Raw genomic sequence first — 6,205 nt, 5'->3', positions numbered from 1 at the left:
GATAATCTCTTCAATGATTAGTCCATGATCAAAACAGTTGCAGATTATTTTTTCTTATTTTTCTGTTTCATCTGTTTTATTGTTCACCCTTAAAGAATGTGAAAATGTGACGTTGCCCAACATGATGGCTTTAGGTTGCTTGCAACTATCCAAAACCTGTAGAGAAAGTTTGTGATGACAAAAGACGAAGAAAATCAGAAAGTTGTTAGTATTCAGGAGCTGAAAGTATTTTGCTTTTTTTTTTTTTACACGAAAAATAACTTAAATGATGAATTGATGAATCTAATCCAGTGTCCAGTATCATCACCCAGTTTTTATCTCAGCACAGATGTTTTCATGTCAGTTTTTATATCAATGAGAAGACATGGCAAAGATGTGTTTGAGGTCATTTAGAAACAATGACTCCATTAAATAGTTTGTCCACCAGAGAGCAGCGACGCTGTAATTATCTTATATCTTTAGTGCAGTACTTTAAAGGAATACTTCACCCACAAAGTGACCATTTTTATTCAGTTAGTCGTGCCATGTTGCCTTGGATTGATTAAGAAAACTTCCCTCACATGCCTCCACAGTGAACGAAGAATCCAAACATGGCAGATGTTGTTAATTTGAAATTAACAGACCACGTTTAACAACAGTAAAACTATACCCAAACATTTAAACTCTCACACAACTAGTGCAGGATAATTCAAGTCTCATCTATTCAGTAGTCAGGGGTGATGGGACTGAACTGAAAATGAAACTTATCGATGCACTCTTTAAAGCCAGACCTCATTTACAAAACACAGTAATTTTACCTCGCTGAACACAGGAGCTGCTGGTCTACCGCTGCCTCCATCAGTTGCTCTATTTGTGTTACTGTGGTGTTTTTAAAGGGTTAAGTTATTATACGTGAGCTGAAATCTGCAAATATTTTTTTTAATGATGACTTGATTATTTAAAAAAAAAAAGTCATTTCATCTCTAATCCAGTGCTTCATTACTGTTTCATAGTGATGCAGCAAGCACAGATTACCTACTGACATTATCACCCAGTTTCTATCTCATCACATATATTTTCATATCAGGTAATATATCGATAAGATGTAATGACAAAGATGTGTTTGTTCCTCTCACCAAAGAGGAATAAACGACAGTAAAACTATACTAAGGCATCTCTGCCCTCTTCAAAGACAAAAACAGTCATTTTACCTCACTGAACACGGGAGCTGCTGGTCTACCGCTGCCTTGATCAGTTAGTTTGTTGGTGTTATTGTGTGACTTTGGTGAATCTGAACGAACCCTTTAAAACACCAAAGTCACACAATAAGACAGACAAACTAACTGATGGAGGCAGAGGTGGACCAGCAGCTTCTGTGTTCAGTGAGGTAAAATTGCTCATTTTGTTAATGGAGTCTGGCTTTAAAGAGAGCATTGATAAGTTTCACTTCTTTTCCAGTTTCCTCTCAGACAGGACTGTTTATGAAGTGCGGAGCACACGACTGGATAAATGAGATTTGGATTATACTGCTCAAGTTGTGTGAGAGTTTATGAACTGATGTTTTATGTGGTTCCCTGTGACTTAAATTAATCATCGGTGTACATTGTTTTTGGATTCTTCGTTCAAGGCAACACAAGATGAAGAACTGATATGTAAATTAAGTATTCCTTTAATAACCAAGTTTAAGGGATCATTATTGGAGATCTTTGGAGGTATCACTTTGGAAGCATCTGTTTGGGCTCGGCTCAAAATGCTAACATTCGCTGTGATGGATTAGACGATTCAAATAAGTCGTAGAAGTTGACTGATAAATTCTCAAACCGTACATGAATGTCTGGAAAAGTACAAACAAACATCAAAATGTCGTAGCGACGGTATTTGGACGAGTGATTTATAGTGAAAGAGTTAAATCATGCTGTCCTACAGGAACTGCAGATTAAAGGACCATTACAACACGTTTAACTCCAGCTACTGTATGTTATACCTCACTACTAATCATTCTCTACGTCACATCCTCTCTTTTAGATTGATTTCCCTCCTTCTCAGCAGCCACTTCATTCGTACGAAATCTAAACCAGGAGAGACTTGAATGACTGTGATAGATGACAGCTTACAGCAGTGTTTGATTTTAGTGGTTGGTGAAGGTTAGCTCGTGTCGTGAGGAGGGAGATGGTTTGAGACCAGGTGCCAAAAAGAGTTTTTTAAATGCAGACAGAACAGCAATGATTTAACAACGTTAATTTTTGGCCCCAAAGTCTGTTTTCCTGTCACTGCAGTGCCTCTCTGCAGCTACGCAACTGAAGTGTCGGAGGATCCTTGAATGCACCACGAACAAAAGGTTAGAAAATGATCTGTTTACACACAAACATGAAGTGACTTTGACACAGAGATGGAGATGATTACTGTTCACTGTCAGCAAGTTTCACACACTGAAATGAACTGAAGTCAACGGCTGTCTGAAATCAATGTAAAACTGATGGTGTGATTTGGAAAAGGCTCAGCAGAGATGATTTGTAGTTAAAAATCTACTGTTGGATTTGCGTCCAGGCCAGTTAAAGACGTCAGACATTCAGCTGAACAGTGACGATACAGCAAGAAGCTGCCCCCAAATTATTCTCTCCACGTTTTTGCCCCGTTCCTCATTTTCAACAAGTTGGATTTTGTTTTTGTTTTGTTTTGTTTTTTTGGACCCGAAACATTAAGTGCCAAAGGACTCAGCTCTTTGTTGTAAATTTTTCTTTCCTTGTTTTCTTTCTAAAGGAAGTTGTATATATGTATATTTGCTACCAACTGTTTGTGTACGACTTTAAAGTTAATAAAAAAACTACGTTATTTTTAATTAAAGTCATCAGAGTGGACTGTTTGATGACGTATTTCATGTTAAAGTTCAAGTTTATAGAAACAGTTATGGGTAATGAAAATCTTACCAGTGACAATAATGCTAATTTACAAGTGTGTAGTTTTTTTAAAACAACAGATAAAACAAATATAATGAAAATCTAAAACAGAATAGTGAAGTTTAAATATTTGGATAAAATATAACAACATATAAAGTAAGATAAATGTGTGTGTATATGGACAATGAGATGTGTATTTTACATATGCAGAGAGATGCATCATTTCATATTAGATCATGTATATTAATAGTTTATAATTTAGCTATAATTAAAAACTCTCACTCTCAAACTCCATAATCAACTTTTTTGGGGTGAACTGACCCTTTAGTTAAAACCAAACAAGCTCCAAACTGTCAAAAGTAAAAGGGTCTCAGTGTGAAGAATAAACCAATGTTTTAGTTTCTCAACATGTTAATGTAAAAGTAAATATTCTAACAGTGATACTGGTGCTACAAGTCAACTTTTAGCAAGTGTGGCCGGACCGTGGCAAGGCCCAGCTTGATTTAGAGTTTAGAAGATTCTATTTAATTTTTGCTTCAACCCAACCAAAAGCCCACTCGTACTTCAAACTGATACAGACAACAGTAAATGATGAGCAGAGACAAAGAATTCGCCCAAGATTACAAAGTGTATTAAACAAATTAACAAGACAAGAAAAAGGTATATATTAAAACACTAATCCTATTAAACGTTAGTATCACAAAAAGGTAAGAGCTTTATAAAAATTCTCAGTCAAAAAGTCAGTACTCCTCAAAAACAGCAAATTACATTAAAACAATGGAGTGCTAATAGGGTGCGACATTTCCTTCTGATATGACTGAAGCTGAATGCTGAGGTCAAGTCAATGTACCGGCCATCAAATAGGCACATCACCTATAAAACAAACAAAAATAAACATTGTAATTTTTCAAAGCATGAAACAAAAACAAAATTGTCGGCAGATATACGCGACAAAGCTGTGGACTGTAAAAATAATGGACATAGCAAGCGTGACGTCATTTGTTTGTGGACCGCCGGTTCATTCTGGCCGTCGCCATCTTGGATTTCTGTAACCAGACATGCAAATTTTTGCATGAGAGGGTGGAGCTCTGGAGTGACGGGTGGATCTGACCGATAACTATCCTAACTTCTAACCCTTCTATATTATGTTTGGACTTCAGGGCTTGCCGGTTAGCAGTTAGATAGCGAGATAAGGAGCTAAGCTAACAAGCCGGAAAAAAATGTTACATGTTAATTAGCGCTAACATTTAAATAAAATGATAAGAATGTCACTTACCAAAAAACTTGAGCACTGGTGTCTTGGACGGTCAGTTGGTACAATTATCTGCACAGCAAGCTTTATTATTTGTCTGGTAAAATAAATCTCCGACAGGCTCCGGCAAGCCGGCTCCGACGCCGAAGTAAAGTTTAGTGGCCTGATGTGAGGCCTAGTGACAGCCTGTCAGTCAAAGTGACCACGCCCTTAATTAATGCAGAACTTTAAGCCTTAATAACATTTAAACGGGATCGTTATAAAACAATTCAGCCCCTGTACAGTTGTCATTAATGATGATCTGATTTAGAGCCAGCCTCAAGTGGCCAGTCGATGAACTGCAGTTTTTGGCACTTTACATTGGCTTCACTTATCAGCCCTGGAGGCTGCCACTTGGACAGAACAAACAAATACAAAATAAAATAGGCTTACCACCTCACGGCTGTGCTCCGTCGCCAACCGGTCAGGTTGCAGTTACAGTTTACATCCATGATGGACACTAAAGATTAGTGTCATCAGTTCGGTATCTGACCACATGTCTCTCCTTCTGTTTTTAAGTTATGACATTGAATAATGGCCAGAAAAGTGATTTTGCAGAATATTATGATGTCACAGTGAAGTTGACCTTTGACCTTTTTGGATATAAAATGTCATCACTTCATGGTTTTATCCTGTTTGATATTTACGTGAAGTTTTGTCATAATTAGTGTATGAATTCGTATGAGTTCTGGCTCCAAACATGTTTATTGTGTTCACAGTGACCTCTGACCTTTGACCACCAAATTCTAATCAGTTCATTGTTGAGTCTATCTGGACGTTTGTGCCAAATTTAAAAAAAAAAAAAAAAAAAAATTCCCTCAAGGCGTTCTTGAGATGTCACGTTCACAAGAACGACCCGAAAAAATACTGTCTCCGGCCCTGGCTATCGACGGTGCACAGACATAAAAATCACCTTCCTCATCTTTATCACTCCATCACACTCAGTCCAGATCAGTCATGACGGACGGTTCAATCTAGAAACATATTTCTACCAACAGTGCTGCTTTCAAGGCATTCCTGTAAATTCCTGTACATGTACTTTTTCTTTGAGTCATTATTTTCGGGAAACATTATGACAAAGTGTAAAAACAGAAAACACATTTTATTGACATATGCTTCAAACTGGTGAAATTTGTTTATTGCTTTCTGCTGTTATTCATGTATACTGAGATTCTTCTTCACGTAGCGTCATGTTACAGCTCTGTTTTATCCCCTGCTCTAACAATGATCTTATCATTCAGTCACATCAAGTCGCACATATTTGCATAAAGTTTCCTTGTTCCTGTATAGAACACCAGTGTCCCTCTGGTCTGATAAAAACCTGGAACAACTCTGATGTTTTCTTGTTTGAGACGAGATCCAGTTCTCCTGCTTATCAAAACAGACTTGTTGTTTATTTCTTCTTGACTCTCCACCGGTTAGTGTCGTCATATTCAGAGTGACCATAGAGAGATGACCAAAAAATTAAGATCTAAAGAGGGAACAAGATACACGACCTACCAAGCCATCAGTCCGGATATATCTGTTCATCCACTTCATACCAGCATTACACCGCACACTGAAGACCATCTGAGACCGTTCTGGTTGCCGCACACCACCAGAACAACGTGTGTGTGCTGCTGTAAGACATACAAGCATTCAAAATTAAGAGCATATACTTGTGTGCCCTCTTACACAGGGTCCATCCATTTTCATCCGCTTATCCGGGGCCGGGTCGCAGGGGCAGCAGGCTGAGCAAAGCACCCCAGATGTCCCTCTCCCCAGCAACACTTTCCAGCTCCTCCTGGAGGACCCCAAGGCGTTCTGAGATCAGATGAGATATGTAATCCCTCCAGTGTGTTCTGGGTCTGCCCGGGGGCCTCCTACCAGTGGGACGTGTCCAGAACACCTCTAACAGGAGGCGCCCAGGAGGATCCTGATCAGATGTTGAACCACCTCAACTGACCCCTTTCAACATGAAGGAGCAGCGGCTCTACTCTGAGCTCCCTCCAGATGTCTGACTCCTCCCCCTATCTCTAAGGCTGAGCCCAGACACCCT

This window comes from Epinephelus moara, chromosome 20, assembly GCF_006386435.1.
Source record: "Epinephelus moara isolate mb chromosome 20, YSFRI_EMoa_1.0, whole genome shotgun sequence".
Classification (NCBI taxonomy): Eukaryota; Metazoa; Chordata; class Actinopteri; order Perciformes; family Serranidae; genus Epinephelus; species Epinephelus moara.
Note: the sequence above shows the minus strand (reverse complement) of the source record.